Source organism: Cherax quadricarinatus, chromosome 26 (genome assembly GCF_038502225.1).
Source record: "Cherax quadricarinatus isolate ZL_2023a chromosome 26, ASM3850222v1, whole genome shotgun sequence".
Taxonomy (NCBI): Eukaryota; Metazoa; Arthropoda; class Malacostraca; order Decapoda; family Parastacidae; genus Cherax; species Cherax quadricarinatus.
Window position 1 is genome coordinate 41,927,118 of NC_091317.1, and position 27,311 is coordinate 41,954,428.

Genomic DNA, 27,311 nt, shown 5'->3' on the forward strand with positions numbered 1-27,311 from the left:
GTAAATCTATCTTTAAGGTAAAAAATTTTTTTTGTTAATACTTCTGGGTGTCTGGAATGGATTAATTAATTGGATTTACATTATTTCTTATGGGGAAAATGGTTTCAGCTTTCTCTGATTTTCATTTTCGTTGATCTCTCAGGAATGGATTAAACACGAAAACCGAGGGTCCAAAAATGATTGGATGCACTTTACACCATCCCAATAATTGAAACAGACCTAATGAAAACCTATAAAAAATACTGGGGGCTAGGGAGGATCCTACCTTTTCTTGGGAAAATTGCCAAAAATCAAATATTTCTGCCACTTTCAGCTTTATTTCAAACTACTTCCATCTAAAACCAACCAAAATCATCCCTTATTCACAAATAAGTTTTCCATTCTACCAACTGACACCTAGCAACAACAAATAAAATCATAAAACACAACCCTAGAAATGCACTACAGAGTTGACACTTTAAACCAAATACAAGGTCTGAAGTTTGATTTTCTCCATTATGAACTGCATAGGACAGGATTTTTTAATACTGTGCAGGTCAGCTCGTATTAATAATCTTCTAAACCTTCCAGTGTACCCGACCTATAATTTAGTGATACCATCCACCTAGTGATATCATCCAGAAACCTCTACAGTGTTGCCGTAGCTAATAACCAGTAACAAATCGGTACTTATTGTGATGGAGTGATGGATACAATTTGTGGTAATACACTAAACCTGTAGTGAGCAGCAGTTGCAATACAGTATACACAATGAAAATTCAAAAACTTCAGCAATCTTCATCTTCAGAACACACCAGCTGCTCGAACATGTAAGTTATACTTTTTGTATCGAACTGAACACATATTACTCTGTTAAATATTTTTCCAGTAATTCTTTTCATGAGCTAGTGCAAAATCATCGACAGGATACATCCAAAATAATGATCCACTAATCCTGATACGTCCAAGAAATAAGTAAACAAAGGACCAGATTCAAACGGATTCATTGGAAATAAGGTATCCTCTGACCGGATTCAAAAGCTGATGGGATTTTACACGCCCTTATAGTATATAGTATATAGTAGACCATCATTTAACACGGTTTTGTCTTGCACGTTCTAGTTATAGCACGACTGAAGAACTGCAGCATATTTTTGTTTAACATTTCGTAAAATTAGCTTACCATGGTTGAGGGAGGGAAAAAATTTTGAGTGCGCGGTCACCTTCTGGGCGGGATGGTCAGTGGGTTATACCATTGAGTCAATGAGATACTCAGTAGCTCACTGTGTTTATTTACATATACAGTGGACTAACAAATGCATCTCGTAACGTTAAATCTGCTCAACGAAGCGTTTGAGCGTAAAAATTTTGGCCTGGCTAATGATAAAAAACTCGCTCAATGTGATTCGTCGCAAACCTGTCCGTCCAGCCTGAACACCTCAGCTGCCCTGCCGTCATTGTTTACAAGCCAGGGTGGCCGGTTTCATGATACATTTTGATACATTGATACATTTTGTATTATTCCATTGTTTATAGTGCTTATAACTGCTAAATAAGCCATCATGTGCCCAAAGAAAGCTTCTAGTGCCAATCCTATGGTAAAAAAGGGTGAGAAATACTATCGAAATACTATCGTACCACGGTCAGCTGCTGCTGCACCACCGTCAGTTGTTGCTGCACCACCGTCAGCCGTACTACTCAAAGATGTGGAGAGACTGTTGTTGGTGTGGCTTAACAAGAAACAATTACCAAGAAACAATTAACCCCAGAGGATTAGCCACCCAGGATAACACAAGGAAGTCAGTGAGTCATCAAGGACTGTCTAACTTATTTCCATTGGGGTCCTTAATCTTGTCTCCTAGGATGCAATCCACACCAGTCAACTAACACCCAGGTGAACAGGAAAAATTGCCTGGAACTAGTGCTCATATTGGTGAATTTAAGGCCAGCAAAGGTTGGTTTGAGAGATTTAAGAATTGTAGTGGCATACACAGTGTGATAAGGCATGGCAAAGCTGAAAAATTCCAACCTCAACAAGTGTTTAATTGTGACGAAACAGGCCAAACAGGACGTACATTACTCAGAAAATGCCAAACAGGACCTACATTACTCAGAAAATGCCAAACAGGACCTACATTACTCAGAAAATGCCAAACAGGACCTACATTACTCAGGAAGAAAAGGCACTCCCAGGACAAAAGCCTATGTAAGACTTTCTTGTTTTGTTGTAATGCTAGTGGGGATTGCAAAGCAAAGCCTTTACTCATGTATCACTCTGAAAATCCCAGAGTGTTCAAGAAAAACAGTGTCTCATCACTCATCAATAATCTTCAATATAGTTATTGTGCATGTCTCATTGTTTTCTTTGTAGGGAAATGTATATTTCATGAAAAAATTTTTTTTTTTTTTTTTTAATACTTTTGGCTGTCTGGAATGGATTAATTGGATTTCCATTACTTCTTATGGGGAAAATTACTTCGGCTAACGATAATTTTGTCTAACGATGAGCTCTCAGGAACGGATTAATATCGTTAGCCGAGGGTCCACTGTACAGTGGACCCTCAACCAATGGCGGCATCAACTAATGCCAAAATCGACTAATGGCGCTCTTTGGCGTCAAAAAATTGGCTCTACCAACGGCAAAAAACTCGTCTAAAGGCCTTTGTCCCGAACATGTCCGTGCGGCCAGAGCACGGCCTGAGCGGGCCCAACCACTCCAAGGCTCCATGTACAGCCAGCATGCCAGTGTTTACAAGCCGTTTCGGTCGATCCCACATGTACCTGCGATATATTTTGTATTATTCCAGTGTTTTTAGTACTTGTAACCACTAAAAAGCCACCATGGGCCCCAAGAAAGCTTCTAGTGCCAAGCCTGTGGTAAAAAGGGTGAGAATTACAATGGAAATGAAGAAAGAGATCATTGAAAAATATGAAAGTGGAGTGCGCATGTCCGAGTTGGAAAGGCTATATAACAAACCCCATTCAACCATCACTACTATTTTGGTGAACAGAAAGGCAATCAAGGAAGCTGTTGTTGCGAAAGGTGCAAGTATGTTTTCAAAACGGAGATCACAAATAAATGAAGAGGTGGAGAGACTGCTGTTGGTGTGGATAAACGAAAAACAATTATCAGGAGATAGTGTTTCTCAGTCAATAGTATGTGAAAAGGCAAGGCAGTTGCATGATGATCTCATTAAGAAAATGCCTCCAAATAGTGATGATACTGATGAATTAAGGTCAGCAAAGGCTGGTTTGAGAGATTTAAGAATAGTAGTGGCATACACAGTGTGATAAGGCATGGTGAGGCTGCCAGTTCAGACAAAAAAGAAGCTGAAAAATATGTGCAGGACTTTAAGGAGTACATAGAGACTGAAAACTGTGTGTGTTTGTGATCAAACAGGCCTGTTTTGGAAGAAAATGCCAAACAGCACCTACATTACTCAGGAGGAAAAAGCACTCCCAGGACACAAGCCTGTGAAAGATGCACTATGTTATGCAGTAATGCTAGTGGTGATTGCAAAGTGAAACCTTTACTCGTGTATCACTCTGAAACTCCCAGTGTGTTCAGGAAAAACAATATCATCAAGGGTAATTTGTGTGTGATGTGGAGATCAAATAGTAAGGCATGAGTCACCAGGGAAATTTTCCTGGAATGGTTTTATGGTGTGTTTGGCCCCAATGTGAAAAATTACCTCCTGGAAAATAAATTGTCATTCAAGTGCCTCCTGGTAATGGACAATGCTCCTGGTCATCCTCATGACTTGCAAGAGCAAATTGCGGGGGAGCTTAGCTTCATAAAAGTTAAGTTTTTGCCTCCTAATATAACTCCCCTCCTCCAGCCCATGGACCAGCAGGTCATTTCAAACTTCAAAAAACTCTACACAAAAGGAGTGTTTCAAAAGTGCTTTGAAGTGGCCTCAGACACTCAATTGACCCTAAGAGAGTTTTGGAAAGATCACTTCAATATCCTCAGTTGCATAAACCTTATAGGTAGGGCTGGGGACGGAGTGACTTGCAGGACTTCGAATTCTGCTTGGAGGAAACTGTGGCCACAATGTTTACAAGAGAAGGATTTTGAGGGGTTTGGGCTAACCCTCAGGAGCCTATGCCAGCTGTGGAATCAATTATGTCATTGGGGAAGTCAATGGGGTTGGACGTTTGTGGTGAGGATGTCGAAGAGATGGTGCAGAACGATGATGAAGAACCACTGCAGAGCTGCAAGAGCTTGAGGTGCAATAGCAACAGGAATGTGCTTCAGAGCAGGAGGAAGAGAGACGGAGGAAGTTGCCTTCGTCAGGATTAAAGAAACGTGTACAATGTTTACAAAGGTGCAAGCATTTATGGATGAATTTTATCCTGTCACAGCTGTTGCAAGCTGTATTGGCAACATGTACAATGACACTCTTGTGTCCCATTTTAGAAAAATCCTAAGGGCACGTGAGAAACTGAGCTCTCTGGACAGATATTTTGTCCGATAGGGGTCCAGTGATTCTCAAGCTGGTCCTAGTGGCATTAAAAAACCAAGAAGGGAGGTAACCCCACCAAAGGACTTGGTACCTGAAGTCTTTATGGAAGGGGATTCCTCTTCCAAACAATACAACACCTGAATCTCCCCTGCTGCTGGCACATCACTCATCAACAACTCCACAATAAAGGTAAGTGGCATTTAATTACTGTTTATTTTGCATGTACCATTCATTTCTGCATAGGGAAATGTATATTTCATGTAAAAAAAATTATTTTGTTTAATACTTTTGGGTGTCTGGAACGGATTAATTCTATTTCCATTATTTCTTATGGGGAAAATTAATTCGACTATCGGCTAATTCGACTAAAGGCTAGTTCTCTGGAACAGATTAAAGCCGTTGGTCGAGGGTCCACTGTATATTTTATTATTTTCACTACCATTTGTTAAATCTGCCAAGCAATCATGGCACCCAGTAAGCATACAAGTGTTCCCGCAAGTGACAAGAAAAGGTTTAAGCATTCAAGTCTAGGAATTATGAAGAAAATCGAGATATTAGATAAGCTTAAGAGTGGCTCACGTGCAGTGGATATAGTGAGGGGCCTATGGCCTTAATGAAGAGTCAATTCGTAAAATCAAAAAGAACAAAGCGAATATCACACTGACTTGACTGAATAACTTACTGATTTGACTGAATAACTTACTGACTTGACTGAATAACTTACTGATGTGACTGAATGACTTACTGATTTGACTGAATGACTTACTTGACTGAATAACTTACTGACTTGACTGAATGACTTGCTGATTTGACTGACTTAACTGAATAACTTACTGACTTGACTGAATAACTTACTGACTTGACTGACTTACTGACTTTGAATAACTTACTGACTTGACTGACTTGACTGAATAACTCACTGACTTGACTGAATAACTGACTTGAATGAATAACTTACTGACTTGATTGAATGACTTACTGGTTTGACTGAATAACTTACTGACTTGACTGAATAACTTACTGACTTGACCGAGTAACTTACTGACTTGACTGAATGACTTACTGACTTGACTGAATAACTTACTGACTTGACTGAATGACACACTGACTTGACTGAATAACTCACTGACTTGACTGAATAACTCACTGACTTGACTGAATAACTTACTGACTTGACTGAATAACTTACTGACTTGACTGAATAACTTACTGACTTGACTGAATAACTGACTTGACCGAATAACTTACTGACTTGACTGAATGACTTACTGGTTTGACTGAATAACTTACTGACTTGAGTGAATGATTTACTGACTTGACTGAAAGACACACTGACTTGACTTAATAGCTTACTGACTTGACTGAATGACTTACTTGACTGAATAACTTACTGACTTGACTGACTTACTGAAAAGAGTATTTTTATTAATATTATTATTATTATCACACTGGCTGATTCCCACAAAGGCAGGGTGGCCCAAAAAAGAAAAACTTTCACTATCATTCACTCCATCACTGTCTAGCCAGAAGGGTGCTTTACACTACAGTTTTAAAACTGCAACATTAACACCCCTCCTTCAGAGTGCAGGCACTGTACTTCCCATCTCCAGGACTCAAGTCCGACCTGCCGGTTTCCCTGAACCCCTTCATAAATGTTACTTTGCTCACACTCCAACAGCACGTCAAGTATTAAAAACCATTTGTCTCCATTCACTCCTATCAAATACGCTCACGCATGCCTGCTGGAAGTCCAAGCCCCTCGCACACAAAACCTCCTTTACCCCCTACCTCCAACCTTTCCTGGGCTGACCCCTACCCCGCCTTCCTTCCACTACAGACTGATACACTCTTGAAGTCACTCTGTTTTGCTCCATTCTCTCTACATGTCCGAACCACCTCAACAACCCTTCCTCAGCCCTCTGGACAACAGTTTTGGTAATCCTGCACCTCCTCCTAACTTCCAAACTACGAATTCTCTGCATTATATTCACACCACACATTGCCCTCAGACATGACATCTCCACTGCCTCCAGCCTTCTCCTCGCTGTAACATTCATCACCCATGCTTCACACCCATATAAGAGCGTTGGTAAAACTATACTCTCATACATTCCCCTCTTTGCCTCAAAGGACAAAGTTCTTTGTCTCCACAGACTCCAAAGTGCACCACTCACCCTTTTCCCCTCATCAATTCTATGATTCACCTCATCTTTCATAGACCCATCCGCTGACACGTCCACCCCCAAATATCTGAATACATTCACCTCCTCCATACTCTCTCCCACCAATCTGATATCCAATCTTTCATCACCTAATCTTTTTGTTATCCTCATAACCTTACTCTTTCTTTTACACACCCTACCATCCATCAATCTCTGCAACTTCTCTTCAGAATCTCCCAAGAGCACAGTGTCATCAGCAAAGAGCAACTGTGACAACTTCCACTTTATGTGTGATTCTTTATCTTTTAACTCCACGCCTCTTGCCAAGACCCTCGCATTTACTTCTCTTACAACCCCATCTATAAATATATTAAACAACCATGGTAACATCACACATCCTTGTCTAAGGCCTACTTTTACTGGGAAATAATTTCCCTCTTTCCTACATACTCTAACTTGAGCCTCACTATCCTCGTAAAAACTCTTCACTGCTTTCAGTAACCTACCTCCTACACCATACACCTGCAACATCTGCCACATTGCCCCCCTATCCACCCTGTCATATGCCTTTTCCAAATCCATAAATGCCACAAAGACCTCTTTAGCCTTATCTAAATACTGTTCACTTATATGTTTCACTGTAAACACCTGGTCCACACACCCCCTACCTTTCCTAAAGCCTCCTTGTTCATCTGCTATCCTATTCTCCGTCTTACTCTTAATTCTTTCAATAATAACTCTACCATACACTTTACCAGGTATACTCAACAGACTTATCCCCCTATAATTTTTGCACTCTCTTTTGTCCCCTTTGCCTTTATACAAAGGAACTATGCATGCTCTCTGCCAATCCCTAGGTACCTTACCCTCTTCCATTTATTATTTTTTATTATCACACTGGCCGATTCCCACCAAGGCAGGGTGGCCCGAAAAAGAAAAACTTTCACCATCAATCACTCCATCACTGTCTTGCCAGAAGGGTGCTTTACACTACAGTTTTTAAACTGCAACATTAACACCCCTCCTTCAGAGTGCAGGCACTGTACTTCCCATCTCCAGGACTCAAGTCCGGCCTGGCGGTTTCCCTGAATCCCTTCATAAATGTTACTTTGCTCACACTCCAACAGCACGTCAAGTATTAAAAACCATTTGTCTCCATTCACTCCTATCAAACACGCTCATGCATGCCTGCTGGAAGTCCAAGCCCCTCGCACACAAAACCTCCTTTACCCCCTCCCTCCAACCTTTCCTAGGCTGACCCCTACCCCGCCTTCCTTCCACTACAGACTGATACACTCTTGAAGTCATTCTGTTTCGCTCCATTCTCTCTACATGTCCGAACCACCTCAACAACCCTTCCTCAGCCCTCTGGACAACAGTTTTGGTAATCCCACACCTCCTCCTAACTTCCAAACTACAAATTCTCTGCATTATATTCACACCACACATTGCCCTCAGACATGACATCTCCACTGCCTCCAGCCTTCTCCTCGCTGCAACATTCATCACCCACGCTTCACACCCATATAAGAGCGTTGGTAAAACTATACTCTCATACATTCCCCTCTTTGCCTCCAAGGACAAAGTTCTTTGTCTCCACAGACTCCTAAGTGCACCACTCACTCTTTTTCCCTCATCAATTCTATGATTCACCTCATCTTTCATAGACCCATCCGATGACACGTCCACTCCCAAATATCTGAATACGTTCACCTCCTCCATACTCTCTCCCTCCAATCTGATATTCAATCTTTCATCACCTAATCTTTTTGTTATCCTCATAACCTTACTCTTTCCTGTATTCACCTTTAATTTTCTTCTTTTGCACACCCTACCAAATTCATCCACCAATCTCTGCAACTTCTCTTCAGAATCTCCCAAGAGCACAGTGTCATCAGCAAAGAGCAGCTGTGACAACTCCCACTTTGTGTGTGATTCTTTATCTTTTAACTCCACGCCTCTTGCCAAGACCCTCGCATTTACTTCTCTTACAACCCCATCTATAAATATATTAAACAACCACGGTGACATCACACATCCTTGTCTAAGGCCTACTTTTACTGGGAAAAAATTTCCCTCTTTCCTACATACTCTAACTTGAGCCTCACTATCCTCGTAAAAACTCTTCACTGCTTTCAGTAACCTACCTCCTACACCATACACTTGCAACATCTGCCACATTGCCCCCCTATCCACCCTGTCATACGCCTTTTCCAAATCCATAAATGCCACAAAGACCTCTTTAGCCTTATCTAAATACTGTTCACTTATATGTTTCACTGTAAACACCTGGTCCACACACCCCCTACCTTTCCTAAAGCCTCCTTGTTCATCTGCTATCCTATTCTCCGTCTTACTCTTAATTCTTTCAATAATAACTCTACCATACACTTTACCAGGTATACTCAGCAGACTTATCCCCCTATAATTTTTGCACTCTCTTTTATCCCCTTTGCCTTTATACAAAGGAACTATGCATGCTCTCTGCCAATCCCTAGGTACCTTACCCTCTTCCATACATTTATTAAATAATTGCACCAACCACTCCAAAACTATATCCCCACCTGCTTTTAACATTTCTATCTTTATCCCATCAATCCCGGCTGCCTTAACCCCTTTCATTTTACCTACTGCCTCACGAACTTCCCCCACACTCACAACTGGCTCTTCCTCACTCCTACAAGATGTTATTCCTCCTTGCCCTATATACGAAATCACAGCTTCCCTATCTTCATCAACATTTAACAATTCCTCAAAATATTCCCTCCATCTTCCCAATACCTCTAACTCTCCATTTCATAACTCTCCTCTCCTATTTTTAGCTGACAAATCCATTTGTTCTCTAGGCTTCCTTAACTTCTTAATCTCACTCCAAAACATTTTCTTATTTTCAACAAAATTTGTTGATAACATCTCACCCACTCTCTCATTTGCTCTCTTTTTACATTGCTTCACCACTCTCTTAAACTCTCTCTTTTTCTCCATATACTCTTCCCTCCTTGCATCACTTCTACTTTGTAAAAACTTCTCATATGCTAACTTTTTCTCCCTTACTACTCTCTTTACATCATCATTCCACCAATCGCTCCTCTTCCCTCCCGCACCCACTTTCCTGTAACCACAAACTTCTGCTGAACACTCTAACACTACATTTTTAAACCTACCCCATACATCTTCGACCCCATTTCCTATGCTCTCATTTGCCCATCTATCCTCCAATAGCTGTTTATATCTTACCCTAACTGCCTCCTCTTTTAGTTTATAAACCTTCACCTCTCTCTTCCCTGATGCTTCTATTCTCCTTGTATCCCATCTACCTTTTACTCTCAGTGTAGCTACAACTAGAAAGTGATCTGATATATCTGTGGCCCCTCTATAAACATGTACATCCTGAAGTCTACTCAACAGTCTTCTATCTACCAATACATAATCCAACAAACTACTGTCATATCGCCCTACATCATATCTTGTATACTTATTTATCCTCTTTTTCTTAAAATATGTATTACCTATAACTAAACCCCTTTCTATACAAAGTTCAATCAAGGGCTCCCATTATCATTTACACCTGGCACCCCAAACTTACCTACCACACCCTCTCTAAAAGTTTCTCCTACTTTAGCATTCAGATCCCCTACCACAATTACTCTCTCACTTGGTTCAAAGTGAAAAGAGTATATGTTTAGCATATAGCCATAATGTTTTCTGTAATGGTCGCGGTCACTTTTTTTTTATCCCTCCCCGCCCTCCAACCTTCAATACATCTCTATGTCAGATTTTTATTAACCCTTTGACTGTTTCAGGCCTCTCTCTGAAACTGTCATTCTATGTCGCCAAATATTCAAAAAAAAAAAATTATTTTTTCTTATGAAAATGTTAGGAATATTTTTGTGTGTTTTAAACCTAAAAAAAATTTTTTGCCATCAGTACTTACCGAGATATAGAGCCGCAAGGTTTGCAGAAGGTGACGTGCGTACGGCAACAGCGGCGACTGCCGCTCACCCGGTATTCTTTTATTTACTCTAATTCAAAGGTTTCTTGCATTTTTCAATATTTTTCTGTTCCAGGTAACTTATGTGGCCTGTGAGACCAATGTAAGGTGTATTGTTCAAATATACACATATTGTTTACAACACAATAACAGAGCAAACTTTATACTGGACGTTGTTCTCGACTTTGATTTGGCATAGGAGAAGAAATACTTTGGGTTTCTTTCGATTTCATTTATGGCTTTTAGTTCTTCCCGTGATTCCTGACTCCTATAAGATTCCTTTAGCTTAAGTTCGATGTTTGCTATTTCTCTGACCAGTGTCTCCCTATGTATTTCAGATATATTGACCTCTTTTAGCCACTCTGTTATTCTTTTCCGTCGCCTGTAAAGGGAGCGCCTGTCTCTTTCTATTTTACATCTACTCCTCCTTTTTCTTAGAGGAATAAGCCTTGTGCATACATTGAGTGCCACCAAGTTAATCTGTTCTAGGCATAAGTTGGGGTCTGTGTTGCTTAGTATATCTTCCCAGCTCATATCGGTTAGGACTTGGTTTACTTGGTCCCACTTTATGTTTTTGTTATTGAAGTTGAATTTGGTGAATGCTCCCTCGTGACTAATCTCATTATGTCGGTCTGAGGCTCCACGCATACATGTCTGAACCTCAATTATGTTGTTATCTGAGTATATTGTTTTTGATATGGTTACATTTCTTATCAGATCATCATTGTTAGTGAAGATAAGGTCTAGTGTATTCTCCAGTCTAGTAGGCTCTATTATTTGCTGGTTTAAATTGAATTTTGTGCAGAGATTTAAAAGCTCGTGTGAGTGTGAGTTTTCATCAGAGCTGCCTCCTGGTGTTATTTCTGCAACAATATTATTTGCTATATTCCTCCATTTTAGGTGCCTTAAGTTGAAATCCCCCAGGAGCAAGATGTTAGGTGCAGGAGCTGGAAGATTTTCCAGACAGTGGTCAATTTTTAACAGCTGTTCCTGGAATTGCTGGGCTGTTGCATCCGAAGGCTTGTAGACTTCCACAATGACTAGATTTTGGTTCTCGATCTTTACTGCTAAAACTTCCACTACATCATTTGAGGCATTAAGCAGTTCTGTGCAAACAAGTGACTCTGCAATGTACAGGCCAACCCCCCCCCTTTTGCCTGTTCACTCTGTCACATCTGTATAGGTTGTAACCTGGGATCCATATTTCATTGTCCAAGTGATCCTTTATGTGGGTCTCAGTGAAAGCCGCGAACATTGCCTTTGCCTCTGCAAGCAGTCCACGGATGAAAGGTATTTTGTTGTTTGTTGCTGGCTTTAGACCCTGTATATTTGCAAAGAAGAATGTCATCGGACTGGTGGTATTGTTGGTACTGGGGGGGGGGGATTTCTTTCCAGCATTAGTATCTGTATCTGTTGGTTTGGAGTGGAGGCCATCGACTGTGGTTTCACTCCAGGAATGACTGGATTTGGTGTACAATTTCTGCCATTTCCTGCCAGTTTTTTTTCCTTCCTGGCACTAAAAAACCTCTCCCTCTTGAGTGGCTGTGGATACCCAGGTTTTCCCATGGCCTGGATGTTTTGTATCTTTTTGTCCCCTTTAGATGGTGTGCCTGGCAATTTAAGTTATAGCACAGTCTTTCTTGTACTGAAGAGGTACACATTTCAGGGTGAAAAAGCTTACAGGAAGGGAGTTTGCATTTTCCTGTTGTCATATGGGCACAGCATTTTCTAGGGTGGTCATAGTTGCATTTGGGAAATTCCCATCTACATAATCATTTGCACGGGTGTTGGTACCTGGGATTTTACTGGCGAGATTAAAGCCTATGGTTGAGAAGAAGCCGTTTATTTTAACTGTATCAATGGGATGCAGTGGTGTTTTGTTCGGTTTAGTTAGGACAATATTCTTGTTTTTTTTCAGTTTGTGGGCACCCAGAATCTGAGTGTGTGTTCTCCAGGCCTTTTTTATATCTCCTCTTGTTTCAGTGAATCTGCTGGAGTAGTACAATTGTTTGGCTTTTTTTATAAGTTTGGTAAGAATTGATGAATAGTGTTTAAGAATATCTTTGTGTATTAAGCCCTGTCTATATTGCTTTTCATATTGGTGTTTCTTATCAATGGATTTCAGTATGCTGCTAGTTAGCCATGGGCAACCGAGCCATTTATTTATGATCTCTTTCGTTTTTATAGGACAATGTTTCTTGTATAGTCTAAGTAATTTATTCAGAAATATGTCTGTCCAATCATCAATACCATCGGCCTTGGAGAATTCTGCAGGCAAGTCGACCGTCTCTAGCTCTGCTGTGAAATTACTTACTGAGGCCCGTCATGGAGTCTAAATGAAACTTTGTTGTATTCCAGTGGTGATTTACTAATGTTTGTTAAGAGGAAGGTGAGGTAGTGGTCAGTAGAGCTGTCTGTGATAATCCCTGACTTAAGTCGGGCTAGTACAGTGGACCCTCGACCAACGATGGCATCGATTAACGATAAATCCGACTAGCAATACATTTTAACGCAAAAATTTTGCCTCGACTAGCGCTAAAACATTCGACCAACACTATTCGTTCCGTCTGAGATGCGTCCACTTCTGGCCAGTGTTTACAAGCCAGCCAGCCACCGCGGTCACTTCCAAGCATACAATCGGAACATTTCATATTATCACAGCCTTTTTAGTGATTGCAACTGCAAAATAAGTCACCATGGGCCCCAAGAAAGCTTCTAGTGCCAACCCTATAGCAAAAAGGGTGAGAATTACTATGGATATGAAGAAAGAGATCATTGCTAAGTATGAAAGTGGAGTGTGTATCTCCAAGCTGGCCAGGTTGTACACAAAACCCCAATCAACCATTGCTACTATTGTGGCCAAGAAAACGGCAATCAAGGAAGCTGTTCTTGCCAAAGGTGCAACTATGTTTTCGAAACTGAGATCGCAAGTGATAGAAGATGTTGAGAGCCTGTTATTGGAGTGGATAAACGAAAAATATATAGCAGGAGATAGCATCTCTCAAGCGATCATATGTGAAAAGGCTGGGAAGTTGCATGAGGATTTAATTAGAAAAATGCCAGCAACTAGTGGTGATGTGAGTGAATTTAAGGCCAGCAAAGGTTGGTTTGAGATTTAAGAATCGTAGTGGCATACATAGTGTGATAAGGCATGGTGAGGCTGCCAGTTTGGACCAAAAAGCAGCTGAAAAATATGTGCAGGAATTCAAGGAGTACATAGACAGTGAAGAATTGAAACCTGAACAAGTGTTTAATTGTGACATTGACAATGTTGTGAAACACTGTAGGAATGTCATAAAGGAACGGGAGGTACAGGCCTCTATGCGTAGATATATTGTGCGACAGAGGTCCAATGACTCTCAAGCTGGTCCTAGTGGCATTAAAAGAGCAAGGGAAATAACCCCAGAAAAAGACTTGCTACCTCAAGTCCTAATGGAAGGGGATTCCCCTTCTAAACACTAAGAAGATCAACACTCTCCCCTCCTCCCATCCCATCAATCATCACCAGATCTTCAATAAAGGTAAGTGTCATATTACTGTGCATGTCTTCTTCAGTTTGTATTAAAATTAATATTTCATGTGGTAAAATTTTTTTTTTCAATACTTTTGGGTGTCTTGCACGGATTAATTTGATTTCCATTATTTCTTATGGGGAAAATTAACTCGACTAACGATATTTTCGATTAACGATGAGCTCTCAGGAACAGATTAATATCGCTGGTCGAGGGTCCACTGTATATTGGTTCATATATGGTCAATTACGGTTGCACTTGTCTCAGTCAGCCTGGTTGGTTTAGTTATCATTGGTATGAGAAGTGTGTTGTTCATATTGTTGATGAAATCAGTTACAGGCAGATCATTTGGTAGGCCAAGGTTGATATTGAAGTCTCCAGCAAAGAGAAGGTGGTGCTTGTTCATTTGTCTGTTTGTTATTAGTGTCTTTAATGTCTCACTGAAATTTGGGATGTTTGTGTAGGGCATCTGGTAAATGGCACCGACTGTTATAGAAGTCTTAAGGTTTTTTACAGTAAAATTAGCAAAAATATATTCTCCAGATTCATCACTATAGCAAGTGGTGCTAATACAAGATAGCTGGTTAGAGTAATAAGATTGCAATACCACCCCCAATTTGGTATGGTCTGCAGTTGTGGATTGCTGTGTATGCTGGTAGAGGGTAGATATGTCCTGCTTAAGCCAGATCTCAGTGAGAATAATACAGGAGAAGGTTGTCTTTAGGGAATCAAGGAGTGCCAGGAGGTCATCATAGTGTTTTCTTAAGGACCTGAGGTTGTAGTTAAGGACTGCTAAACTTTTAGCAGTATTTAGGATAGCACTGGCTTGTGATGCTGTGTAATAAAGGCAGTTACTTTCCAATAAATTTTGATTGGGTGTTAGATTATGTAGGTTTCGATCAGGGTCGACGTGGTCATTCATCTTTTAGGTTTAAATAGTAATTCTTTATATCTTGTATAGTGTGGTGAGTTCTAGTACTGATATCTATAGTAGTGGGATGTTTGGACAAGTATACATGTATAGCTAATGCACATTGGTCAAACAGAGTGTAGTAACTAATAAACATAATAAATTTGGTGTTGACTATGTATTGAGCTAGAATGAACTAAAGTACAACTAGGTATAAACTAACAAGATAAAATTACAAATTAAAAATAGCACCAGACTATCACTTGTAATTGCACTAAGGCTAATTAATATAAGTTGTTTACATGAACTAAAATATAAATAGATATAAATTGATAAGATAAAATTACAAATTAAAGAAGCAAAAGTATAATAAAAAAATAAAAATATGGCAATGATATGGTTGTAAGTAATATGATAGTAAGATGGTACACAAGATAATAAAAAAGTTGGAGTTGAATATACAAGCTTGAAAATTTGGCAACAATAGGTTAAGTATAAAATAAAATTGGGTAATAAAGTCTAAAATAAAATAGGGCAATAATAAAAAGTTTAAAATAAAACTGGGTATTAAAGTCTAAAATAAAATAGGGCAATAATAAAAAGTTTAAAATAAGATAGGACAATAAAGTATAAAATAAAATTGGGCAAGAATAGTATAAAATTGGGTAATAAAGTAAAAAATAAAATAGGGCAATAATAAAAAGTTTAAAATAAAACTGGGCAATAAGGTATAAAATAAAATTGGGCAATAATGGAAAGTTTAAAATAAAGTTGGGCAATAAAGAATATAATAAAATAGGGCAGTAATAGTTGAAAAAGACAATGCTATGGTTAGTTACAATTAAAATAAGACAAGGCAATGATGTGGTAAGTTGCAAATATTTGATGAAGTTGAGGCAATAAAATTATAATAAAAAATATAATAATAGAGAGAGATTCTGTAGATATTAAACACAATTAAGACTATGAGGTAGAATGGTCATTGAATACAAAAGTGACATTCAAAAGTAATTGGGGTATTAGAATTTTAAAGAACAAATATTATGGCAGTATATAGCTGTTACAGGTAAATCATAACACTAATCATGGACAGTGGGTATAATCTGCACTTTACTCTGATTCTGTTAACCCAGCCTCACTCAGGAATGTTTTTAAGTCATATTCCATAGAGATGAAGTATCTCTTCCCAGTGGGCTGTTTCCTAACTGCGATTTTTCCATCCCTCACAAAGCACTGATCCATTTTTTGGGCATGGCATAATTTTCTTAGCCAATAAAGGAGGTTTTGTCTTGTTTTAGTAAGGCACTCATTGATGCATACATCAGTTTTCATAGAAATGGATGTTTTTAGTAGATTGTTTCTTTGTAGGGTGGTTTTTGAATTTTAACAGCACTGTTTTTTTACCCGCTTGGTAGCCCATCAGTTAGCAATATTTTAGTTCATCACTACATATGCTTAGGCGAAGGTGGTCCTTGATAAGCTGTAGGGTGGTCTCCATGCAAGTCTCTTGGGTGACTGTAAGTGGAAGATGTTTGCTATTAACTATAACAGCATCAGAGAGCTGTTGCTGGCCATTATGGTCCTGGAAGTGGGTGACGACATTGGCAAGCTGTAGATCCACTCGTGATCTTTCTTCTATGATGGTAGTAAGCTGGGTGACTTGGTCTTTTAGTGTGTTGATGGTGTCCACAGACTGGGTGTGGGTGTTGCTTAGTTGTTCCAGAGTGTCTAGTTTATGTTCTAGACCAGTGATCTTGCTGAGGTACTGTATGTTGGAGGCTTTAAGCTCCTGCATTTTCTGAGTTAGCTTGGTGATTGTTTGGTTCTGGATCATAAGGAGTTTAGCTATTTCTGAGTCGGTAATCTTCTTGACATCAAATCCATGGAAGGAGTTATCTTGGACTGTGGTGGAAGCCATATTTGTTTTTGTCTATCGAGTGTTGTGGGGACGTAAGAGGGTGATGAGGGTTGTGCCCTGGCTGGCAGTATGAGAAATTTTCCTTGTACTATTACTGCTCTCACCTTCGATGTTAGGAGCCCTTGGCTAGTTACTGGATCTTCTTTTGTTGCCCTGACCCTTGGCCACTGATAATGGCTTCAGATGAATAGTAGGCGATGGGTGAATGTTGTGGAGCATCATTTCAGTGGCAGCGGGATAGGAGGTGCTAACACGAGCCCTATTAGTTGGTAATTTGCGTATTTCTGGGTGATTTCTGCAGTTGATTTATATCATTCTGGGTATACACACATGTTAGTGTTAAGTGGTCTCGATTAGGCCATCACAGGGCTGCTGGGAACCTCAGGTAGAAGTAAAAATAGAGGATAAGATTCTTGCTGCTCGCCACCGCCACCACTACAACAGAACACCACTCGTGACATACATAATGACTTATTTTCATTCTAGAGTATATGTCATGTTCCTATGTTATTAATATTCTTTACTATGTCATATTAGTTGAATTGTGATAGATAAATAAGCTGTAGAGTTGATATTAGTGTTATATTCTCCAACAATAAACTCGCCTCCCTCTCCCCTCTGCCCCATCTGCCATACACCAACAAGAGTCTTCAATAAAGGTAAGTGTGATGTTAAATGTTCATTTATACATTTTATTAGTGCTTTATATTTATTTGTCATTCTTTTCTGTATGTAAATCTATATTTAAGCTAGGGAAATGGCTAGGGAAGTGACTCCTGATAAGGACTTGGTACCTAGAGTCCTTATGGAAGGGGATTTCCCTTCCAAACAATAACCTCTCTTCCCTCTTCCCCTCCTCCCTGTCTTCCGTCCATCAACAACAGCCTCCAATAGAGTTAAGTGTCATACTGAATGTTAATTCTTTTGTGCATATAAATCTATCTTTAAGGTAAAAAAAGAAAAAATTTTAATACTTCTGGGTGCCTGGAACGGATTAATTGGATTTACATTATTTATGGGGAAAATGGTTTCTGTTTTCGCCCATCGCTCTGGAACGGATTAAATATGAAAACCATGGGGCCACTGTATTGTCATTTAAGGTCTGGAATGGATTAATTCTATTTACATTATTCTTTTTGGGAAAAACTACTTTGGTTGTCATCCATTTTGGTTGTTGAATCAACATCTGGAATGAATTAAATTTGACAACCAAGGTTCCACTGTACGTATTATTGTTAATATGGCAGCAATATAACCCTCACCTAATTTATTCAAATGAATTGTCTCACCATTACAATTAAGAACATATCAAATGCATTCATGAACCTATGTAAATTAATAGTTATCATAATATAAATAAGTAACTTATTTTTATTGGGGTATCCTTGGTTAAATCTATATAAAGAATTTTGTACATGCACTTAAGTGTGCCACAAAGGCCAATGTAAAAAAAAAAAAAGCTGTATGCTATGTATTCCAAAAACCTAAAATATTCCTGGTTAACTTAAACCAGCTGCTCCCATAGCACCCAACACCTCACACACTCAACACCCGGTGCTCCCATAGCACCCAACACCTCACACACTCAACACCCGGTGCTCCCATAGCACCCAACACCTCACACACTCAACACCCGGTGCTCCCATAGCACCCAACACCTCACACACTCAACACCCGGTGCTCCCAGAGCACCCAACACCTCACACACTCAACACCCGGTGCTCCCATAGCACCCAACACCTCACACACTCAACACCCGGTGCTCCCATAGCACCCAACACCTCACACACTCAACACCCGGTGCTCCCAGAGCACCCAACACCTCACACACTCAACACCCGGTGCTCCCATAGCACCCAACACCTCACACACTCAACACCCGGTGCTCCCATAGCACCCAACACCTCACACACTCAATGCCCGGTGCTCCCATAGCACCCAACACCTCACACACTCAACACCCAGTGCTCCCATAGCACCCAACACCTCACACACTCAACACCCGGTGCTCCCAGAGCACCCAACACCTCACACACTCAACACCCGGTGCTCCCAGAGCACCCAACACCTCACACACTCAACACCCAGTGCTCCCATACCACCCAACACCTCACACACTCAACACCCGGTGCTGCCATAGCACCCAACACCTCACACACTCAACACCCGGTGCTCCCATAGCACCCAACACCTCACACACTCAACACCTGGTGCTCCCAGAGCACCCAACACCTCACACACTCAACACCCGGTGCTTCCAGAGCACCCAACACCTCACACACTCAACACCTGTTGCTCTCTGTGCACCCAACACCTCACACACTCAACACCTGCTGCTCCCTGAGCACCTAACACTTCACACACTCAATACCTGCTGCTCCCTGAGTACCCAACACCTGCTGTTACCTGAGCAGCCAACACCTCACACTTAAGAACTGAACCTCCCTGAGCAACTAACACCTCCCACACTCAACACCTGAGCACCTAACACCTCACACACTCAACATCTGAGCACCTAACACCTCACACACTCAACACCTGAGCACCTAACACCTCACACACTCAACACCTGAGCACCTAACACCTCACACACTCAACACCTGAGCACCTAACACCTGAGCACCTAACACCTGAGCACCTAACACCTGAGCACCTAACACCTCACACACTCAACACCTGAGCACCTAACACCTCACACACTCAACACCTGAGCACCTAACACCTCACACACTCTACACCTGAGCACCTAACACCTCACATACTCAACACCTGAGCACCTAACACCTCACACACTCAACACCTGAGCACCTAACACCTCACACTCAACACCTGAGCCTCCCTGAGCACCTAACACCTCACACACTCAACACCTGAGCACCTAACACCTCACAAACTGAGCTTCACCCTCAACATAAGACAGACGGAGATATGACTATGTTTGGCGCCTCGCCGCCTTAATACACTATATTTCGTCCCTCATTATCTTCTAGCACATGACTGCTACATTGTAAAGAAGTTAGCTCTCAATCACCTCTGTTGAAGATGAAAAACAGTGCAACAAGTGCTGGCTGGCAAGAGTGAACTTCCTTTGTTGGGGTTATCAGGGCCACTGACGACTTAACCCGTATTGTGCCCGACTTCCCGATTGAGTTTATTTAGGTACGATGGCACGGGAAAGATATAATAATGATAATATCTTTATTTCTCAAGGATTATGTGGATTAAAATAAGGGTTGGATGCGAAAAGTGGGTCATATAAGCGTGTATGTACCTGGAGAAGAGAGGAATGTAGAGGAGAAAGAGAGATTTTGGGAGATGTTAAGTGAATGTATAGGAAAATTTGAACCAAGTGAGAGAGTAATTGTGGTAGGGGGCTTTGTAATTGTGAGTTCATTACCTTTGTAACTTGCTCAGCTATCAAAACTTTCCCCTCCCTAACATGGCCGACGCGGCAGGTTGTGTAGCGGGCTAGCTGCGGGATTTTCAAGGATAGCTCTTGGTCAAAGAGGCTGACCAGGTCCCTACTTAACAGAACTCAGTGTGAATGCTTTGAGAAGATACCAGAGCAGCGAACGGACTTCCCAGTGCATCGTTTCAGCGTAAATAGTTGAAGTGTTGTGCAGAAGGTTTGGTGTTGTTGAGTCAGGACCAGTCAGCGTCTCCCCCCCTCTCCGCTGGGGGGGAGGGGGAGGGCGTGTGTAGTAAACAGTGACCCTCTCATAACGCCTCGCCCCTGCCCGTCTCCCCCGCCTCACCCACCCAACTCCCAGCGCCACCCCATCTATAGAGGGAACTTCTCCCCTAACCCACGATGTCAGCGATGGCACTGCAGGGAGTGCCGGGCTCACAGGAACTTCCACTACAGGGACAGCATCGTGGAGTTCGACCGCGAGGCAGCTGTCAGGTGTGCCACAGGCAGTGTGTACTCAGTCCCTCAAGCTTCAACATCCGTGCACACGAGGGCCTGGGATCTTCAGTCAACTTGGCGTCCACCAGGACGTTGCCATGTCCCTAGGACAGCTCTCCATCGGGCTGCTAACGAAGCCACTGGCTTCTTGGACCTCTTGGGGAGGGTCGATGGTGCTCGTGCAAGCAGCAGATCCCGGGGCAACTTGCTGCTGTTTGCAATGGCTGTCTGCCGAGGAGAGACAGGCACCTAGCAACATCTGTTGTTGGGGCAATGGATGAATTCCCTGCTATGTTTGTTAACTGCTTATTACTCTGTAATTTGTCTATGATTGTAATCATGTGATAACGTGTTTATCATTCATTACCTTTGAAACTTGTCATGATTTTGACCAGCTCTACTTGGAGCTCATTACCTTTGTAAATTCTCATGATTAATGTGTTTATGATTCATTACCTTTGCAATTATTCATGAGTGTGACCAGCTCTACCTGGAGCTCATTACCTTTGTAACTTGGTCATGATTATGACCAGATCTAGTTCATTACCTTTGTAACTTGGTCATGATTATGACCAGATCTAGTTCATTACCTTTGTAACTTGCTCAGCTATCAAAACTTTGGAGTCCAGTCCCTGGACCAATTATGTACCTCTGTAATCTTTTGACTACCGCCCACAGGATGGGTATGGGGTGCATAATAAACATATTAAACTGAACTATCAAAACTTTGGAGTCCAGTCCCTGGACCAATTATGTACCTCTGTAATCTTTTGACTACCGCCCACAGGATGGGTATGGGGTGCATAATAAACATATTAAACTAACTAACCTGAATGCTAAAGTAGGAGAAACTTTTAGAGAGGGTGTGGTAGGCAAGTTTGGGGTGCGAGGTGTAAATGATAATGAGAGCCCTCTGACTGAACTTTGTATAGAAAGGGGTTTAGTTATAGGTAATACATATTTTAAGAAAAAGAGGATAAATAAGTATACAAGATATGATGTAGGGCGTAACAATAATAGTTTGTTGGACTATGTAGTGGTAGATAAAAGACTGTTGAGTAGACTTCAGGAAGTACATGCTTATAGAGGGGCCACAGATATATCAGTTCACTCTTTAGTTGTAGCTACATTGAGAGTAAAAGGTAGATGGGATACAAGGAAAATGGAAGTATCAAGTAAGAGAGAGGTGAAGGTTTATAAACTAAAAGAGGAGGCAGTTAGGGTAAGAGATAAACAACTATTGGAGGATAGATGGGCTAGTGAGAATATAGGCAATGGGGTCGAAGATGTATGGGGTAGGTTTAAAAATGTAGTGTTAGAGTGTTCAGCAGAAGTTTGTGGTTACAGCAAAGTGGGTGTGGGAGGGAAGAGGAGAGATTGGTAGAATGATAATGTAAAGAGTGTAGTAAGGGAGTGTGGAAAATTACATTTATCTGAATGTAACTCATTATGTACATAACAGTAAATGATAACAAAGATAATTATTATTTATCAAAGTTATATAGACAAGTAGGAATTTGGGAAACCTAGGTCGCAAAAATGTCCCCCTTCGATACCTACAACTGTCATATCCACAAGTTGCTCTAGACCTATTAATTACAAATGAAATATGTATCACCAGGAATTCTGGTAAATATATAAATTTGTGGATTGTATATAAAAATTAATAATTGATTAAATATATACAATTTACATAACAGAAGGAGAATATCTTGATATCACTCACCAATTTGACTGGAGATTAAGGTGTATCATACTCAGAAAACCTCACTGTCTATCTATGAAAATAACACTGGCCAGAGTTAAACATAAACAGACTTATCTGAGGTTCCTGGAGCTGTCTTGTCCAGTCGCCTGATATCTCAAGTTATGCAGGAATGCACATCCAACAATTTCGGCTCCTATTTGAGAGGTGTCAGCCCAATTTTACCTCTAGAGCACGAAAATTCTTCCCCTTATTCACTAACGTTTGTGTCCAATTCAAACATCAATGGCGAGTCCCTCCTGCGCAGGCGCAGTTTCCCATTTTTTATAACAACTTTTATTTTACAGTATGGCCATCTATTTACATATAACTACTGTATTTCTGGAAAATATATACAGTATTTTCCACAGGGAGAAAAAGTTAGCATATGAGAGGTTTTTACAAAGTAGAAGTGATGCAAGGAGGGAAGAGTATATGCAGAAAAAAGAGAGGTTAAGAGAGTGGTGAAGCAATGTAAAAAGAGAGCAAATGAGAGAGTGGGTGAGATGTTATCAACAAATTTTGTTGAAAATAAGAAACAGTTTTGGAGTGAGATTAACAAGCTGAGGAAGCCTAGGGAACAGATGGATTTGTCAGTTAAGAATAGGAGAGGAGAGTTATTAAATGGAGAGTTAGAGGTATCGGGAAGATGGAGGGAATATTTTGAAGAATTGTTAAATGTTGATGAAGATAGGGAAGCTGTGATTTCGTGTATAGGGCAAGGAGAAATAACATCTTGTAGGAGTGAGGAAGAGCCAGTTGTGAGTTTGGGGGAAATTTGTGAGGAAGTGGGTAGAATGAAAGGGGGTAAGGCAGCTGGGATTGATGGGATAAAGATAGAAATGTTAAAAGCAGGTGGGGATATAGTTTTGGAGTGGTTGGTGCTATTATTTAATAATTGTATGGAAGAGGGTAAGTTCAACGATGAGAAATTTCAATTACTCAGATATGGTAAACACGAGGAAATTAAATCTTCATCAGAGTATAAAACAAATTCTGGCCACAAAATAGTGCGAAACACCAACGTCAAAGACCTGGGAGTGATCATGTCGGAGGATCTCACCTTCAAGGACCATAACATTGTATCAATCGCATCTGCTAGAAAAATGACAGGATGGATAATGAGAACCTTCAAAACTAGGGAGGCCAAGCCCATGATGACACTCTTCAGGTCACTTGTTCTATCTAGGCTGGAATATTGCTGCACACTAACAGCACCTTTCAAGGCAGGTGAAATTGCTGTGTGTGTGTGTGTGTGTGTGTGTGTTTGTGTGTGTGTTTGTGTGTGCGTGTGTATGTGTATGAGTGTATATGAGTGTGTGTGTGTATGAGTGTGTGTGTGTATGAGTGTGTGTGTGTGTGTGTGTATGAGTGTGTGTGCGTGTGTGTGTTTGAGTTTGTGTATGTGTGTGTGTGTGTGTGTGTGTGTGTGTGTGTGTGTGTGTGTGTGTGTGTGTGTGTGTGTGTGTGTGTTTATGTGTGTGTGTGTGTGTGTGTATGAATTTGTATATGTGTGTGTGTGTGTGTGTGTGTGTGTGTCTCAACACTCAATATTTGCACCAATAAATCACTACAGTTGTGACCGGGTGTGGAAGTGTGAATTGCTCATTACACTATAATTTGTTCATGATTGTAGCCATGTATAAACGTAAGTAACCATTCTTACAGGATTCGTTACCTTTGTAACTTGTGAGTTCATTACCTTGTACCTAGTTCAGCCATCACAACTTTGGGAGCCCAGTCCCTGGACCCATTACGTACCTCTGTAATCTGTAAATACATTTGTAACTTGCCATGATTGTGACTAGACCTACCTGGAGTTCATTACCTTTGTAAATTGTGAGTTCATTACATTTGTAAATTGTGAATTCATTACCTCTGTAACTTGCTCAGCTATCAAAACTTTGGAGTCCAGTCCCTGGACCAATTATGTACCTCTGTAATCTTTTGACTACCGCCCACGGGATGGGTATGGGGTGCATAATAAACATATTAAACTGACCTAGAATATGTACAGAGAGCCTTCACGGCGCGCATAACGGAGATAAAACACCTCAATTACTGGGAGCGCTTGAGGTTCCTAAACCTGTATTCCCTGGAACGCAGGAGGGAGAGATACATGATTATATACACCTGGAAAATCCTAGAGGGACTAGTACCGAACTTGCACACGAAAATCACTCACTACGAGAGCAAAAGACTTGGCAGACGATGCACCATCCCCCCAATGAAAAGCAGGGGTGTCACTAGCACGTTAACCCTTTGAGGGTTTTCGTCGTACTAGTACGTCTTACGCGTAGGGGTTTTTGACGTACTAGTACTCATAAATTCTAGCGGCCTCAAATCTAGTGGGAGAAAGCTGGTAGGCCTTCATATGAAAGAATGGGTCTATGTGGTCAGTGTGCACAGTCTAAAAAAAATCCTGCAGCACACAGTGCATAATGAGAAAAAAAAAACTTTGACCATTTTTTTTTAATAAATCAGCGACTTTGCAGTGTATTTTCGTATGGTATTTATTGTTGTATTCTAGTTTTCTTGGTCTCATTTTATAGAATGGAAGACATATTACAGAAATTGAGATGATTTTGACTGGTTTTACAAAGAAAGGTGCCTTGAAATTGAGCTCAAAGTAGCAGAAATGTTCAATTTTTACCAAACTTCAAAAGTAAACAAATCGTGCCAAGCGTGCAATACACGTCAACTGGTGAGTCTAATATTCTTTCTCAAGTGCACCAATAATATTTATACAATTTTTGACACTAATGCAGTAGTCTGCATAACAGTAAATCTTCTATTTTTTGTGAGAATAAAAATTCAAAGTGGAAAGCAAAAGAATATAAGAGGGGCCTTGAGACGTGACTAATGACCAGAGGAAATGTCATTTTAGTGCCAGGAATGTCTTTCTTGTTTATTCTGGACCCTATTCGGAAATTGGCATCTTTTGAAATTTGTGTGAAATTGGCAAAATTGCTAAATTCTGACCACTGTACTGGATAGTTGAATTTCATAAATGAGTGGTTTCTTGCACCCATTCGATAGAAAAAATGGAGTTCTAGTGAAATATTCATGTTTTTTGTCGACTAGTACAGTGAAATTGGCCGAAAATGGGGCTCAAAGTGGGCAAAATCGCCGATGCGTAAACATCGCCGAGACCGCTAACTTTGCGAGAGCATAATTCCGTAAGTTTTCTATCAAATTTCAAACTTTTGGTGTCTTTATGATCGGGAAAAGATTCTCTATCTTTTCATAAGAGAAAATAATTTTTTTTTTTTTAAATTTGGCTGACCCTGAAAACGAGTTTCGGAGAGGGCCTGTCGACCCTCAAAGGGTTAAGAGACCATATAATAAGTGTCAGGGGCCCGAGACTGTTCAACTGCCTCCCAGCATACATAAGGGGGATTACCAAGAGACCCCTGGCAGTCTTCAAGCTGGCACTGTACAAGCACCTAAAGTCGGTTCCTGGCCAGCCGGGCTGTGGCTCGTACGTTGGTTTGCGTGCAGCCAGCAGCAACAGCCTGGTTGATCAGGCTCTGATCCACCAGGAGGCCTGGTCACAGACCGAGCCGCGGGGGCGTTGATCCCCGGAACTCTCTCCAGGTAAACTCCAGGTACCTAGGGATTGGCAGAGAGTGTGCATAGTTCCTTTGTATAAAGACAAAGGAGACAAAAGAGAGTGCAAAAATTATAGGGGGATAAGTCTGTTGAGTTTACCTGGTAAAGTGTATGGTAGAGTCATTATTGAAAGAATTAAGAGTAAGACGGAGAATAGGATAGCAGATGAACAAGGAGGCTTTAGGAAAGGTAGGGGGTGTGTGGACCAGGTGTTTACAGTGAAACATATAAGTGAACAGTATTTAGATAGGGCTAAAGAGGTCTTTGTGGCATTTATGGATTTAGAAAAGGTGTATGACAGGATAGATAGGGGGGCAATGTGACAGATGTTGCAGGTGTATGGTGTAGGAGGTAGGTTACTGAAAGCAGTGAAGAATTTTTTCGAGGATAGTGAGGATCAGGTTAGAGTATTTATTTATTTATTTATTTATTTATTTATTTATTTATCTATTATTTGGACATGATACATAGTTGTACAAAGAAATACAATGGTTGAGTGTACATGCCAAAAGCCCCTTGTATGCAGAGCATTATATGCAAACTTAAAATTAACTTAAGATTAACTAAGCAATGATATATTCAGTGGTAAAAATTACAGTAAACAAATTACAACATGAAAGTACAAATTAGTATTTCAAATAAGAAGCTTTATAGTTGTACAAATATGTAGCATAATAATTTATAACATAATCCGGTCAAATCGAATAAAATCAATGATTTGTAGTGCAGAAACAGGTCATATGGTCATTTGATGAGTTACTCTGCATTCAAGGGAATGGAGTATTCTATTGGGTAATGAAACTAAAAAAAACATAGTTTGATAGGGTCACAGGTTATACATTTATGAGATACAGTTCTTCAGTATTTATTTAGTTGTGGGTGAGTAAATGGTGTTTCTAAGAAGAGTCTTGAACTGATAAACAGACAGTATTTCTTTTATATTCACGTAACTCTCTCCAGGTAAACTCCAGGTAAACGTGTAATGAATTCCAGATTTTTGGGCGTTTCATGTGCATTGAGTGCTTACATAGTGTGAGATGGAGTTTACATGGAGATTGTTCCGGGGGTCAACGCCCCCGCGGCCCGGTCTGTGACCAGGCCTCATGGTGG

At 40.7% G+C, this 27,311-nt stretch overlaps 1 protein-coding gene across 1 annotated transcript in view; it reads right to left on the minus strand.

The window, feature by feature from the left end:
• The window catches only part of LOC128691747 (zinc finger protein 271-like), a 33,079-nt gene extending 12,999 nt beyond the window's left edge, over positions 1 to 20,080 (minus strand). Inside the window, exon 1 of the mRNA XM_053780663.2 lies at positions 19,970 to 20,080. The gene's annotated coding sequence lies outside the window, so the exon portion shown is untranslated. The remainder of the gene's footprint in view (positions 1 to 19,969) is intronic.
• Between the last annotated feature and the right edge of the window lie 7,231 nt (positions 20,081 to 27,311).